We start from the raw sequence: 14,468 nt of genomic DNA, 5'->3' as shown, positions 1-14,468 counted from the left end.
CCCCATTTTTATAACCAGCCCGATACAACACAGCAGCAGCAGCCTAGCATTACAAGGGTGGGAAGGTCCACTGATTTTGGCCCTTCCCAGCCTCATAATACCAGCCTACGGCCGCCCCAGTACCCGACCATCACAACAGATGGTCGGGTACTGGATCGTACCAAGCTCTTCCCGGCACCCCTGGTGGTGGTGGGTACCGGGGTAATAATGGGTGGTTAGTGCTAGCCTCTGTACCGGCTAACACTAAGTACCGCCTTAATAATGGACGCTGTCAAACAGCCAACTGCCATTATCTAGGCACTAATAAAGTTTAAAAAAAACCACAAAGACAATTCTTTTTTATTGAAATAAGAAATCCCCAACAAAACCCTCGTTAACCATTTTATTAAAATTTGAAAAAACGTAGATCTACGCAGTAGTCCAACGAATCGAAGATGTAGTCCAATCGGTACATCAAAATCTGCAACAACATAAAAAAACAGTTATCAATGTGAACAATACCAATACTTCTACTCACCTATACACATATATACACGCACACACAAACAAACAACCATACACAGACACACACATATATACACAAACACAACAAGATACACACACACACACACACACACACACACACACACACATAAACAGACAAACACACACACATATACACGAACTCACACATATACAAACAAAAACACACATATCCAAACACGCACACACACATACACGAACAAATATACACAAACACATATACAAACAAAAACACACATACCCAAACCCACATATACACAAACACATATACACAAACACACCCATATATACACACAAACACACACCCATATACACACATATACACAAACACACACATATACAAAAACACACACAAACATCTACACACAAACATATACACAAATACACCCATATATACACAAACATATACACAAACACATATACACAAACACACCCATATATACACACACACATATACACAAACACACATATAAAAACAAAAACAGACAAAGTCACATACCCAAACACACATATATACACAAACACACACATACACAAACACGGTTTCTTTTAAATGCTGCTGGGGAACCCGCTCGATCCACTATATAAGGCTGCGCTACAGTGCAGCATTTAAAAGAAACAGGATCCTGACCTGTCCATAGAGTTTAAGGCAGCACAGAGTATTTCAGGAGATGAGCGTGCAGATTCAGTGCTGCTGTGAACTCTGCTCTTACCATTACGTAGCTCTCAGTCTGTTACCTCTCCTCCACTCCTGTCCTCCAGAACACCTTCACATGATTGGCAAGTCACCACGTAATGGTAAGAGCAGAGTTCACAGCAGCACAGAGTATTTCAGGAGATGAGCGTTCGGATCTTGTGCGGGGTGGTGACTTGCCAATCATGTGAAGGTGTTATTGAGGACAGGAGTGGAGGAGAGGTAACAGACTGAGCTACGTAATGGTAAGAGCAGACTTCACAGCAGCACTGAATCTGCACGCTCATCTCCTGAAATACTCTGTGCTGCCTTAAACTCTGTGGACAGGTCAGGATCCTGTTTCTTTTAAATGCTGCACTGTAGCGTAGCCTTATATAGTGGATCGAGCGTGTTCCCTAGCAGCATTTAAAAGAAACAGGATCCTGACCTGTCCACAGAGTTTAAGGCAGCACAGAGTATTTCAGGAGATGAGCACGGGCAGCCGTTCGTTTTTCCGAGCCGTGCTCCCATTATGCACACGACCATAAAAACACCCGTTATTGCGGGTCGTAATTACGACCCGCAATAACGGGCTCATAGACTAAAATAAAAAAATAGAACATGTTCTATCTTTTTAACGGCACGGGCACCCTCCCGTGAGAAAACGGGAAGGTACCCGTGGCTAACAGAAGTCTATGGGCCCGCTATTTCGGGTCGTAATTACGACCCGTGATAACGGGTGTTTTTATGGTCGTGTGCATGAGGCCCCGTAATGACGGGTGGCTACATGTGTGCACCCGTCATTACGGCAGCGTTGCTAGGCGACGTCAGTAAGGGTATGTGCACACACACTAATTACGTCCGTAATTGACGGACGTATTTCGGCCGCATGTACCGGACCGAACACAGTGCAGGGAGCCGGGCTCCTAGCATCATATTTATGTACTACTGTCCCGTACTGAAAACATGATTACAGTACGGGACAGATGTCCTGCAGAGAGGCAGGGACTCCTAGCATCGTACATAACTATGATGCTAGGAGCCCGGCTCCCTGCACTGTGTTCGGTCCGGTACTTGCGGCCGAAATACGTCCGTCAATTACGGACGTAATTAGTGTGTGTGCACATACCCTTACTGACGTCGCCTAGCAACGCTGCCGTAATGACGGCTGCACACATGTAGCCAAGACAACGACCGGGTACGTATGAAATGCTTCTTATTTTATTTTTAATCAGCAGCCTCTTTTCTCTATCAGTGATTGATAGAGATAAGTGGCTGCCGATTTGTATAATGTTTTTGACCGGGTTCGGTCAAAACGGGTTCGGCCGAACCCGGTGAAGTTCGGATTCGCTGCGAACCGAACTTTTCCGGAAGTTCGGACCGAAACCGGGTTCGGTTGTACCGGTTCGCTCATCTCTAGTGCTGTCATGTTACCACTTGGATACATGCTGTCATGTTACTACTTGGATACATGCTGTCATGTTACTACTTGGGTACATGCTGTCGTGTTACTACTTGGATACGTGCTGTCATGTTACTACTTGGATACATGCTGTCATGTTAATACTTGGATACATGCTGTCATGTTACTACTTGGATACATGCTGTCATGTTACTACTTGGATACATGCTGTCGTGTTACTACTTGGATACATGCTGTCATGTTACTACTTCGATACAGTCTGTCATGTTACTACTTGGATACATGCTGTCATGTTACTACTTGGGTACATGCTGTCGTGTTACTACTTGGATACGTGCTGTCATGTTACTACTTGGATACATGCTGTCATGTTAATACTTGGATACATGCTGTCATGTTACTACTTGGATACATGCTGTCATGTTACTACTTGGATACATGCTGTCATGTTACTACTTGGATACATGCTGTCATGTTACTACTTTTATACAGGGCCGCCATCAGGGGAGTATTACTGGTACTCCCGTCAGGGGCCCGGCCACATGGATGAAGAAAAGGGGCCTGTCGGACTGCAGCTGGCCCCCCCCCGCTCGCAATGCTCACGGGCCCCCCCTCGCAATGCTCGCACCCCACCCTTACTAACGGCACCCCCCTAGCAACGCCCGCGGCATCCCCCTAGCAACGCCCGGCACCCCCCTAGCAACGCCCGGCACCCCCCTAGCAACGCTCACGGCACCCCCTGCATACCTGTTGTAGCTTCAGTGGAAGGGGAAGATGCAGCATGTGCTGAAGCTCCGTGTGGAGATCCCGCCCCCCAGCTCCTCTACTCAGCCGACCGGACCTGCAGGCTGGTGAGTATTTTCCCCTATCCATCCTGCTTCCCATCCCCCTGACCCCGTTTGTAGTATGTATAAAGTTGATTAAAATGTTTTTTGGTATTTTTGGGTTTTCCTAGCGTTTTTTTGCCGCGATTTTCGTAATCGCGGCAAAAATGCCGCAGTTTTTGCAGCGATTATATAAAAATCGCGGCAAAACCGCGTGATTTGTGCCGCAATTACAAAAATTGCATAAAAAAAAGGATACAAGACATGAAAAGTGCTGTTAGGCTATATTCTCACAGTGCGGTCAAATCACGTTTTTGCAGCGATTTTGCAAAAATTGTGGCAAAAAAATGGGTTTTCACCGCACTGTGTAACTAGACTAAGGCCTTATTCAGACGGCCGCGTTCGGTCCGTGACATACGGAGCGTGTATCGGCCGTATTTCCCAGGCTGACCACAATTCATGGAGCCGGACTGCCCCATATTGTAATGATGCTTTCCGTACGGGACCGGGGACAGTATTCCCACGGGAAGGGAGGGACTATGATCATAGATTACTGTGATGCTAGAAACCCGGCTCCCTGAACTGTGGTCGGTCCGGGAAATATGGTCGATACACGCTCCGTATTTCACAAACCGAACATGGACGTCTGAATAAGGCCACTTGCTTGCCTCCTATTTTTGGTGCGGATTGCGCACTGAAAATTCACTACAAATTACAATATAAGGCCTTATTCACACGAGCGTTATACGTCCGTGCTACTAGCGTGATTTTCACGGGCGTCGCACGGACTTATGTCAGTGAATGGGGCCGTTCAGACTGTCAGTGAATTTCACGCAGCGTGTGTGCGCTGTGTAAAACTCATGACATGTCCTATACTTTGCCCGTGTTTCGCGCAGCACGCACCCATTGAAGTCATTGGGTGCGTGCAAATCGCGCACGGCACACGGAAGCACTTCAGGGTGACACGCGTGATTCGCGCTACAGCTGGTAAAGAAGAGAAACATAAAAGCCCCTCCTTCTTTACTGTGTCGCAACATCAAAACAGAGTGTCATAATGATGCCGGCTGCGCGAAAACAACGCAGCCACGCACCATATGCTGATGCCACACCGAACTTTTGCTTGCGCAAAACGCAGCGTTTTTTGCGCGTGCAAAACGGACACGTTCGTGTGAATAAGGCCTAAGGCGATATTCAGACCAACGTGTGTGAAATCAGACGTGAAGAACGGCCGATTTGCAGCCGTGCGGGACCCGTTTTCACAGACTTGAGTCTATTGAGGGATCCGTGAAAACGCACAAAAATAGGACATGTCCTATTTTTTTACAGGCCCTTCACACGGTCTGTTAGAACAACGACCATGTGAATAACCCCATAGAAATACATGCAGCCGTGTGACGGCCATTAAAAAAAACGTCCTTCACACGGACGATTAACACGTTAGTCTGAATAAGCCCCAACTCATGTGAATGGGGTTTGTCAAAACCTCATCCACGTGCAGCATTTCACCCCACAAATAATTTCTTTTCAGCTTCCCAGTACATTATGCGGTACAATAAATGGTGCCATGAAAAACTACAACTTGTACCGCAAAAAACAAGCCCTCAAGTAAAAAAATGATAGCTTTTGGAGGGTGGAGAGGAAAAAACAAAAGTTAAAATCCCAAAAATGGCTGAGAAGGGAAGGGGTTAAATAAGCTGCATGCCTATTAGGGTATGTTCACACAATTAGCAAAAGCAGTCTGAAAATACGGAGATATTCAAGTGAAAACAGCTCCTGATTTTCAGAAGTTTTTAAAGCAAACTCGTTTTTTTCGCGGTGTTTTTTGCGGCCGTTTTTGGAGCTGTTTTTCTATAGAGTCAATGAAAAACGGCTCCAGAAATTACCTGCACTTCTTTTTCGCGGCCGTTTTTTTTTACGCGGCCGTTGTAAAAAGAACGGCCCATCGCAACACAACGCCGTTTTTTTCTCATTGAAATCAATGGGCAGATGTTTGGAGGCGTTCTGTTCTGATATTTCAGACGTTTACGGCCAGAAAAACGGCAGAAAATAAGCTGTGTGAACATACCCTAATGTCGCAGAATTGTAACGTATTTCATCCTTTACAATGTAAAGGGTTAATTTGCTGTAAATCCCCAGCAAATTCTGTAACGCACACATTGAGGAATTTGGTGCACAAAATCCGTATCAAAACCGCAGGTAATTCCGCAGGTAAAATCTGCACCTAATAGTGTGTTTTTTTTTATACGTTTTTAGGTGCGGTTTTTGCTTTTTGATGCGGAAATAGGTGCAGGTTTTATGCTGCAGATTTTTTTATTATTTTTTAAACTAGTCAGAAACAATTCGCAAGCGGAAACGCAAGATAAAGTGACATGTAGCATATTTTCAAATACGCACCGCAGGTCAGTTTTTGTGCAGAAAATGCGACCTGTAGATGAGATTTCTTGATCTCATTTACTTTGCTGGTCCTGTATTACGCTGCAGATTTGCCGCACGAAAATACCCATGATAAATTTGCATGTAATAAGTATCATGTGCATTTGGCCTAACAGAGATTTTTCTTAACTCCCAGTAAGGCCCCGTTCACACATGTTGGATTTGATACGGATTCCGATGACATGTCGATGATTCTGCATCCCATGCATGTGAGGTTTCCGCAACCCAGTTCACATGCTGTGAAAAATTGTCCACGTGTATTTTTGTCCGCACCATGAAAAGAAATCCGCCACACCAATAAGTAGCATGCGACTTATATTACATGGAAAAGCCGAGGATGAGCAACCGTGAATGACAATGGGACTTAGGCCTTGTTCACACAGCTTTTTGCAGGCAGAAACATCTGCCTTGAAATTCCTTCAGGCTTTCTCTGCCTTCCATTGATGTCAATGGGAGGTCAGAGACGGAAATGCCTGAAGAAAGAGCATGTCGCTTCTTTCTCTCGCGGGAAAAAAATGCCTTCGCCTCCCGTTGAAATCAATAGGAGGCGATTTCGGACGTTTTTTGCCGCGGATTCAGCTGAAAAAAATGTGCCAAAAAACTCTGTGTGAACAGGGCCTTATTCTCGTGCGGATCTGCTACACGCTTGTAGCATCTGCACCAGGAATCAAAGGGAAAGCCTGCGATTTTTGCTGTGGAAAAACACATTGAACTTTAATGGCAACGTAAGAGTGGTGCATTAGTGCTCCTTACTTCCTCACAAGCGCTGCCCCCTCCCTTCCCCCTTCACATCGTGTTGTTGCCCTAAGTTTATCGTGTAGTCAGGAAATCTCCTACCTTACAGTATAAACAACGTAGACGATAATTCACAGGGCTCCATTATGTCCTTTTAGCCTCCGTCGGGCTGGTAGACGTCGGTTTACCTTATTTTTGAAGGATGAAATGGCGTAGTAGACTTTGTTATTCCGGAGTCCCCAGGCAGCATCACGAGTGCTCTACCCGTGGACTTTGTCCCTGGGAAAGCTCCTGACATCACTGTCCATATATGTAAAGTGACATCAGAGGATTCTCTAGGGCCGGAATCCCTGGCCAGAGCATTGTCGACGCTCCGGGCGTGTACTCAGGCTTTGCAAAGCTTCGGACGTCACTTTACGTATATGGACATCAGGAACAGCGCCAGACTCCCTGGGCAGAGTGCTAGTAGAAGTCTCCAGCCCTGTTCATGGACGGTGACGTCAGGAGTTTCCCCTGGGCCATTCCCCATGCGACGTATCCCACTGCATGCCATACAGTCGGATACGTTTTAGCTAAATAGATCAAAATCCGGAGCATTAACCGGTCACTGCAGGCTCCATGGTTTCCTTCACTGTAATTGACATCGGCACCAAAATCAGTTAATGCGTATAACGTACAAACGTGAGTGCCACAATTTCCGTTGCCCACCCCCGGTAATGGAGGGGGGCCCCAGACATCTTGGCTGTATGGGGCCCAGAAATTCCTGATGGCGGCCCTGCTTTTATACATGCTGTCAAGAAGAGGCTGGACGCGGCCGCAGGGTGAAGGGAAGCCGACATGACCGTCCTGGTAGGGAAAGGGTTAAGGAGTTGAGGGAGAGTTGGAAGGAGCTGAAGGAGGGACGGGGAGGAGTTAAGGGGGACGGGGGGCCGTTACTGCGCTTCCCGCGGTTTCTCGGCATTGAGCCGGAAGCAGCGGGAGGAGTAACATAGAAGCAAGTAAGCTCCCCGTTGCCCGGCTTTTAGATATGTCAGAGGCCCTTATGTTAGAGCGGCTGCGTGCCGCTGCTGTGCACCACGGTCCCGGATGGCTAGAGGAGACCGTGGCTGCAATAACGAGGATCCCGGACGCCGTTTCGCCACGTCGGCCACGGCGTTCGGGGTCTGTTGAAAGGGACAGGCTCCCCTCCCCCGGCCCCCTTACGAGCATGGCTATGGCGGCGGGGGGGGAGTCGGCAACAACCGCTCCTGCGCTGGGCAGGCAGAGAGCGGTGCCAGGGGTGACGGCGACGCAGGCTGGGTCGACCCGTCCCTCTCGGCGGTCCCGACCTCCAGAGCGCCTCAGTCCGGAGGCAGTCCCGCGGACACGGCGTCGCAGAGGGAGCCCGATCCCGGACGCTGCAGGCCAGGCAGCTGGGAGGACCGCCCCTTCCCAGGCCCTGCGTCCTGGCAGGAATCCCAGGCCGCGACGGGGTCCGGCGGTAAGCAGGGAGTCGCAGGCTGGGCTCCCTGTCACCCCTCCCCCATCAGATGGAAGATTTGGAGAACAAGGTACGGCCGCCCCGCATGGTGATGTTCCGGCCAGGGGGCAGGCTTCGTCAGGATCGTCTAGACGGACGCCTAGATCTGCAGCGACGTCGAGGCAACAGGTCCGGTCGGAAGTCTGGGTCCCGGCGGTCGGGCGGCAGGTTGCCGGCCCATCGGTCAGCGCGTCCTCATCCCCGTTCCGAAGATGTCGTTGGGAGGGACAGTCGTCGGCGAGAGAAGAACTGGAGGAAGGTGAACTGGACGTGTATAGCGTCGAGGTCAGGATGGTCCGGCTGACGGGAACACAGCGCCTGTGCAGCCCGGTGAGTGTATAACTCCATCATTGTCTTATCCAGCGATTTTTATGTCGGGTGTCGGCGGGGGGGCGGCTAGTATTGCATCGGGGGCCGGTAGTTGCGCGGGCGGACGCGACGGAGCGGGTTTGGCAGACTTAGTGGGTTGCTTACGGGAGCTGGTGGGGCGCCTGGATAGGGCCGCGGCGCCGGTAGTAACGGAAGTGTCTCCTGCGGTAGTTTGGGAAGGCCCCAGGGACGTGGGATCGTTACAGGCGCGTCCTGTGGTGGCGGTTAGAGAGGCGGTCGCGGTGTCGGTACAGACCGAGGCACAGAAGGACGGCGATCGAGTGCGTATGGACGATCGTGCTCGGGGGGAGGTGTATGTTTGTTTTGAGGGTCCGTTGGGGGCGCATTTAAAGCAGGAGGTGCGTGATCGGATCTGGAAAGACGAATATGTTGAAATTTTTTCTCTCTTGCCGCTGGCTAAATTTAATTTGGATAAGAGCAAGCGGGATGAGAGTAAAAAGGACGAGGAGGAACGGCGGCGGTATAGGCTTATCCCGCAGACGTTCGTTAATTGGTCGCAGGCGTTCGCCATATTGGCTAGTGTGATAGGGGAAAAGGCGCCGGAAAATTGTTCGGCGTTGTTTTGTTATTTTGATGCCATTGGGGAGGCTCATAGGGCGTATGGGGGTCAGGCGTGGCTGCGATATGATGAGCAATTCCGTCAGCGGAAGGCGGTTCGGCCGGCGATTCGGTGGGACCAGAAGGATATTGCTCTCTGGTTACGGGTTACGGCTCCGGTTAGGCAGCCCTTTCCCGGGAGCGGTGGCCAGGGAGGCCAGTCTAGTCAGAGTGGACAAAGCGGCGGGGGAAAGGCGGGGTTTTGCTGGCAATTCAATGAAGGTCAGTGCAAGTTCGGGGCCACGTGCAAGTTCAAGCACGTGTGCTCCGAGTGTAATGGGGCATCACACGGGGCGGCAAAATGTCTGCGAAAAAAGAGGTCAGGGAACCAGCACGGGGCTGGTCAAGGGGGTGTCGCCGGTGAGGGTGGAAAGGATGGCCCCTTATCTAAGTGAGTATCCGGATAGGGCGGCAGCTAAGTTGCTTTATGAAGGGTTTCGTGTTGGTTTTGTTATTCCTCCGCCTCCTTATGAGGTTCCGGTTACGCGGAGGAATTTAAAATCGGCTTACTTGCATGCGGAAGTCGTGTCGGAAAAGTTGTTAAAAGAAGTTTCGTTGGGGCGCATGTCGGGGCCATTTGTTGAGTCACCGGTAAAAGATTTAGTTGTGTCCCCTTTGGGTATTGTCCCTAAACGCGAGCCCGGAAAGTTTCGTTTGATTCAACATTTATCGTATCCCAAAGGTTCGTCGGTAAATGACGGGATTGATCACGAGTTGTGTTCCGTAGTTTATACCTCATTCGATAAGGCGGTGGGGTTAGTGCGGGCTGCGGGTCCGGGGGCGCTGCTAGCAAAAACCGACATCGAGGCGGCGTTCAGGTTGTTGCCGGTCCATCCAGAAAGCCAACGGCTGTTGGGTTGTTTTTGGAATGGGGCCTTTTACGTGGATCGGTGCCTTCCGATGGGGTGTTCTCTTTCTTGTGCATACTTCGAGGCGTTTAGTAGCTTCGTGGAGTGGGTAACGAGGGGAGTATCCGGGGTCGATTCGTTGATCCATTACTTAGATGATTTTTTGTGCGTTGGCCCGGGGGTTTCGCCGGTTTGCGGTAATTTGCTTCATGCACTACAGAAGGTGGCGAGGGATTTTGGGATCCCTTTGGCGCCGGAAAAAACGGAGGGCCCGGTAGCGACGATTTGTTTCTTGGGAATCGAAATTGACTCGGTGGCAATGGAGTGTCGGCTCCCGGCGGATAAGTTGGGTGCTTTGAGGCTGGAGGTTCGACGGGCTTGTAGAATGAAGAAAATGGCGCTGAGGGAGCTTCAGTCGCTGCTGGGGAAGTTGAATTTCGCCTGCCGGATTATGCCAATGGGGAGGGTGTTTGGTAGGAGGTTGGCGGCGGCAACGGCGGGAGTGCGCGCGCCGCATCATTTTGTGCGGCTCAAGGAGGAGCACCGAGCTGATCTTCAGGTTTGGGATGACTTCTTGGGCCAGTACAATGGTCGCTCGCTATGGATGGCTCCTGCGCAGGATACGAGTGATTTGAATATTTTTACGGATGCGGCTGGGGTGGGTGGTTTTGGAGCTTATGGGGGAGGTCCGTGGTGCGCGGGTCAATGGCCGGCTAGCTGGGTGTCCAGTGGACTCACGCGGAATCTGGCCCTGCTCGAGCTGTTTCCCATCGTGGTGGCGGCTACCATTTGGGGGGACAGGCTCAGGGATAAGAAGGTCCGTTTTTACTGCGACAACATGGGGGTGGTGCTGGCCATTAATAACATCACGGCGTCCTCTCCTCTGGTAGTTCAATTGTTGCGACATTTAGTGTTGGTGTGTTTGTCATTGAACGCGTGGGTGGTGGCGGTGCATGTCCCGGGTGTTCAGAATTGTATCGCTGATGCTCTTTCTCGCTCGCAGTGGGACCGGTTTCGGCAATTGGCACCGGGAGCGGAACGTCTCGGGTTGGCGTGTCCGGAGCATCTGTGGGATCTGGTATCGGTCCCGTAGAGCAGCTGTTAAAAAGGTCTTTGGCGCGCGCGACGTGGAGTGCGTATGCTGCTTGTTGGAGGCAGTGGGAGGAGTGGTTAAGAGAGTTGGGTGACGTCAATACGGATAGAGACAGGTTGGTGGCACTTTTGTACTGGTTAGGTGACGCCTGGGAGTCGGGGTTTTCAGTAGCGAAGGTGAACCGGTTCATATCTGCGGTGGCGTTTGGGTTTAAGCTGCGGGGTTTTCGGGATGTATCGAAGGAATTTCTGGTATCGCAGGCTTTGAAGGGGTTGCGTCGAGGTAGGGTGGAGGCGGATAGTAGAAGGCCGGTGTCGTTTGCTTTGCTTAAATCGTTGGGCGGTTCATTAGCATCGGTATGTCGTTCTCCAGATGAAATGCATTTGTTTCGATTGGCTTTTTCGTTAGCGTTTTTTGGAGCATTTAGAATAGGTGAGTTGGTGTCGCCAAGTACAAAACGGGCAGGGGGGCTGAGATCTGGGGAGGTGAGCCTATTTGCAGATCGGCTAGAGGTATGGTTGCGTCGATCAAAAACTGACCAAGTAGGGAAGGGAAAGTTGATAGTTTTGTTCGCTCTCCCGGGGTCGGTCATGTGCCCTGTAGAGTGCATGCGGGGTTTTACAAAAAACGGGGGGTCTCCAGATTTGCCTTTGTTACGTCATATGGACGGGTCGTTTTTGTCCAGGTTTGAGTTTGGAGCTGTATTTAAAAAATGTTTGACGGCGGTTGGTGTTGCGGCAGGCTCATATTCATCTCATTCCTTCAGGATTGGCGCAGCAACGGAAGCGGGGCGCTGGGGGTTGGATGATGAAGGGGTGAGGCGTATTGGTCGTTGGGAGTCTAAAAGGTTTAAGTCCTATGTCCGCCCCCATATGTTATGATGGGGGTTGTTTACGCTTTACAAATGTTATATTGGTGGTGCCTAATTGTTTTTTCCGTTTCAGATTCGCCTCCTTGTCTGGTGTGGTTGATGGGTCATTCGTACGTGCACTGGGGGGCTTTGAGGGCGGACGTCCGCCCGGATGGGCGCCAGTTGCGCATTCCGCGACAGGATGCGGTTGTGCATTGGCTGGGTTTTAGAGGTATGTCGTGGAACAGGGTGTTGGCGGAATTCCAGACATATGCGCGGCTTGATAGGGTTCCGGAGGTTTTAGTGTTGCACGTGGGTGGGAATGACTTAGGAGTCCGCCCTTTTCGTGAGTTGGTGCGGGATATCAAACATGATATGTTGTGTTTGTGGGTATCTTATCCCAAGTTGGTGGTAGTGTGGTCGGACATAGTCCCAAGGAAGCATTGGCGGTTAGCTAGATCGGTGGAGAGAGTCAATAAGGCTCGCATAAAGGTTAACCGGGCGGTGTCCCGTTTTGTGGCAAAGAACGGGGGCATTTGCGTAAGGCATAGGGATTTGGAGTCAGGAGTGGGGAATTTCTGGAGAAGTGACGGGGTTCATCTGACCGAGGTTGGCATTGATCTTTGGAGCTTGGCGATAGCAGAAGGCATAGAAAGGGCAGTGGTGGTGTGGAGGAACTCACAGGCTTAAGGGGGTCAAGGCCTGTTTCGCGGTGGCGGGGGGAGTCCTTGAGGCCAGTCAGTACAAAATGGTGGGGGGGTCGCATCGGGGGTATGCGTCCCCCAAAAAAGGTACATGGTTGAAGACTTCATCGGGTGTTATCCCTTTGAAGTGGTCTTCTGGTAGAAGGTATATCACTTGAAGGCTTCATCGGGTGTTATCCCTTTGAAGTGGACTTCTAGTGGTCGGTATATCACTTGAGGGCTTCATCGGGTGTTATCCCCTTGAAGTGGACTTCTAGTGGTTGGAGGCATCTGCAGAGGTGAACGGTGCTTCCGAGCTGGTTTACGGCTGGAGGTAATTGGTGGTTTGCAGATGGCTAATTCGGTGTGTTCTTAATAAGGAACATCTGAAGGGGCTTCAGGGACTTCCTCTGCTCGGGTTAATGTTAACGGTTAATTGTTATTTATGATTCTGACCCATGTTGGGTCATGTGAATTATTAGGAGGAATTCTCTGGTGGATTCCTAACTAGTTATCCGAATGTTTCGGATTTAAATTGTTTTTATAAAACTGTGAAATTAATAAACGGCTGCTGTGGCCATTTCACATCCAACCTCGGTGTCATGTGTCTTTACTAAGTGGGGGTGGGGGGGGATAGTATGGTCTAAGGTTAACACACGACTCTACCTAGGCAGGTCATGTTACCACTTGTATACATGCTGTCATGTTACTGCTTGGATACATGCTGTCGTGTTACTATTTGGATACATGCTGTCATGTTACTACTTGGATACATGCTGTCATGTTACTACTTGGATACATGCTGTCATGTTACTACTTAGATACGTGCTGTCATGTTACTACTTGGATACATGCTGTCATGTTACTACTTGGATACATGCTGTCATGTTACTACTTGGATACATGCTGTCATGTTACTACTTGGATACATGCTGTCATGTTACTACTTAGATACGTGCTGTCATGTTACTACTTGGATACATGCTGTCATGTTACTACTTGGATACGTGCTGTCATGATACTATTTCGCTTGAGCCTGGGTGTATGCGCAGAATCGCTAAGGAGACGCTGGGACATCCGCTTAGCCACATGCCCTCAGTAGATGCATTCATTATTGTGACAGAGCAAGGTGGAGTTTTGATTGGATTATCAACTCCTGTTCACGGTCCCCCACCAGCCGTAACTTATTATATACAAGCATGTGATAAAAAAAAATGCAGAGAAATAAAGCTGCACAATGAGAAAGCCTTCTCAGGCGGGTGATAGCTGCAAGGTAAACAACTGGTTCAGAAAGTTTTCCTCTGAAGCCGAAACATTGCAGAATGTAAAATGTATGAATCAATAAAATACTAAGCCTTGCCGGAATGTTGACTTCCATATACTCTTTATAAGGTGAAATTATTCTATGTGTCTAAGTGCCTGGTTGCAGGCGTGTGAATGTCATGTGTGTCATTCCTCGTCTTCTTAGTATGGGAGCTGTGCTACAAATGAGAAAAAATGCAGAGGAGAACTGCACCGATACCGGTTCATGTGAACACAGCCAATTAAGAGGCAGAATGTAAAACAAAATACTGAGAACGTATTCAGACTAGGGATGCACCATGCATTGAGACTTCCATAGAGTTTAGATGCCGATGTCGTGGAAATCCATCGCTCAAAATATATTAGACTGAAATTTATACGAGTCCCAACAGACTCTCAAGGCCAGACTCCATTAGTCAGTATCCTAATTAGGATATTTCACCGATATATATCGAGAGAGGAGAAGAAAACACACAGACACGCTGATATGTTCAAAATGCTCCTCTGAAGGATTTATTACCAGACTCAAACTGTTAAACTGAAATTCAGAAGGGGTGTAGGCTTGAGGTAAACCAA

This window comes from Rhinoderma darwinii, chromosome 2 (genome assembly GCF_050947455.1).
Source record: "Rhinoderma darwinii isolate aRhiDar2 chromosome 2, aRhiDar2.hap1, whole genome shotgun sequence".
Lineage (NCBI taxonomy): Eukaryota > Metazoa > Chordata > Amphibia > Anura > Rhinodermatidae > Rhinoderma > Rhinoderma darwinii.
The sequence above is the reverse complement of the archived record's forward strand: the minus strand, read 5'-3'. Positions refer to the sequence as shown.